Raw genomic sequence first — 2,483 nt, 5'->3', positions numbered from 1 at the left:
ATGTAAAATCTTGAACTAATGTTTCCTTTTTTAGCAAAATGGAGACTGGTGCATCCCCTGCAGGCAGGGATAAAAGCCTGCTCCAGTTCAGTGCCTGCAGGGAGCAGATTTGGAGGGTGTTCAGGAAGCTGCTACTGCTCATGGTGGGAAAATGCAAATCCTGGAAGGGACCCAGTGTAAATATCCCCTTTTCTCTGCTGCTCCTCGTGCTGGAGCTGCTGGGAGCCCTGGAGCAGGCACAGTAACCACGGTTGCTTTGCTTCTGCAGTCTACTCTCCTGAATGGCTTGTATTGAAATATCCCTCCTGTGACTTGAGCAAGGAACTGGCCTGCGCCTGCCTGCAGCCCAGGGGGTTAAATTTCCCCCTCGCCTGGTCAGCCTCCTCACACAGGCAGGGTGCTGGCTGGGCTGGGCTTCACTGCCATGTATAGGTGGGGGGCTGTATCTGATTAGGGCGCTGGTCTTTGTCGGTTTTCTCCTTGCTGTAGAGCTGCCCAAGGGTCTCTTCCCTGGCTCGTCTTTCAGGTTAGCTATTAGCCATTTCTCCCTGTGGGGGTATTTGCTCCACTTCAGCCTTCTGCTTTTTAGCATCTAGACCGTTCCCCTCTGCTAAGCCTCCTGCTGTCTTAACGGCCTCTGATCACTCCCTGCTCCCTGGCCCAAGGTGTGTCCTGACACCAGAGCTTTTGGGTGGTGCAGGGGGGCTGGGGCCATCTGGATGCCTTGTGGCAATTTTTGCTAATTTGAGAGAGCTGAGGGCCCTTTTGGTCCCTCTTTCCTCTTCTATGTGCAGGGGCTCCTGTGCAAAATTTTTGGCTTTGCTTTTGTTGCTGGTGTTCGCTGTTTTCTGTTGATGTTCATCAGGTGCAGGGCTGGGGTTTTCATGGTTCACATTGTTTATTTCCTTCTAATCTGCACCAATCTTATATTTCACAGTTTGCACTTTTTGTATTTCAATAAAAGTCAAAATGTAATCCCAGATACAGGTGTGTCTGTCACGTGGCAGCAGCTGTGGCACATCTACAAGAGCTGGCTATGCTGCCAACCACAACCATGCGGAGAGGGAGGAAAGTGAGTATGAAATGCCTCCTATGTGAGTTAACTCTGGGAAGAAATACTAGTTTGCAGGAGCCTCGGGCTGGAAACAGAATTAAAACAAAAATGAAGTACCGCAAGTTTGGCTCTTTCCTGAACAGGGCTGGGCTTCCATGTTCCCATCTCCCTGTCATGATGAGCAATCCACCCAGGATTGCCCTTTCCCAGGCAGCTGCACAGGTTGTGGTATCACCAGGTGCCAAGTGGGAGGCACCTGCAAGCTCCCCAGTTAGGATTAGCTGGCTAAGTTTATACTGTGGCCAGGTGATACCTGCAGCAGAGGCCTGCATGTTCTCATCTCAACTTACATGGATCGCTAACTCCTTGATGTGTGAGAAGAGGACAGAGCACTGGAGCTAAAAGCATCACCATCCGGCAGTAGCTTGAGCCCTGGCTACTGGCCTTGTCATCTGGATGATGTGTTAATGTTGATGTTAACACCTGCATCTCTAAAACTGTGCTGCTTTTCAGTTTTTATTACTGATAAGCCATCCAGCTAAGGGCTTCCCAGTGTTGCCAATTCTCCTTCCACATGTTGATGTTATTCACCGTGACTTGTGACACGCTGTCAGCCATATACCAGAAGGCAGAGGTATTTTTGGCATCTGTTCACAGGTAATACTTTGCATATGGTCCTTGTACTCTGATTTATTAATTTATTTGTCTGCTGTAACTTACTGGACAGTGTTCCAGTTCTAGAGCTGAGGGGTTTACTAATTATTTCTCTGGGGCTTTTTCATGTGGATGGTGCTTTTGGCTACAGTCTATGATTTCCCACGCCTTGGACTGTGTTAGCCCCCTGTCCTGGGGCCAGTGTGGTTCACAGCTGACTATACAGCAGTATCTCACACCTCCTGTGAGTGCAGCAGTTGGTCCCATTCGGGGCTTGGTCACAGTGACCTGCTGCTGTCGAGGCTCTGCTGTGGCAACATCTCCTCTGGCCTCGGAGGAGCTCGGGAGCAGGTGGATCCATCCCTGACAGGGGTTGTAGTTGGCAGAACATAAGCCATGTGCAGCCACATGGATAGTACTTGGCATAAACACCATTGCAGCTGGATGTGTTTTCATGTGTAGCTGCCCTGGGGCCTTAAGGATGTTATTCTGAGAACCTAATTTTATTTTTATACATACATTAGGCTCACTACTGGATGGTATTTGATTGTTCATGACCTTGGTGATTAATCATCCTTCTATGACTGTTTACCTTTTCACTTACTTGCTGATGGTTTATCCAATCCCTTGTCTTACTGGTGACATGGTGAAAAGAGTAGATACTGAAGGCCCTATAGTAAGGCCCAGATCTCACAGGACAGTTTATGCAAGTTTGCCAGCAATTTATCTCTCCCCACATTGTGTAGTGTCTCTTGTAAGTGCATGAAATGATACT

Source organism: Accipiter gentilis, chromosome 22 (assembly GCF_929443795.1).
Source record: "Accipiter gentilis chromosome 22, bAccGen1.1, whole genome shotgun sequence".
NCBI lineage: Eukaryota > Metazoa > Chordata > Aves > Accipitriformes > Accipitridae > Astur > Astur gentilis.
The sequence above is the reverse complement of the archived record's forward strand: the minus strand, read 5'-3'. Positions refer to the sequence as shown.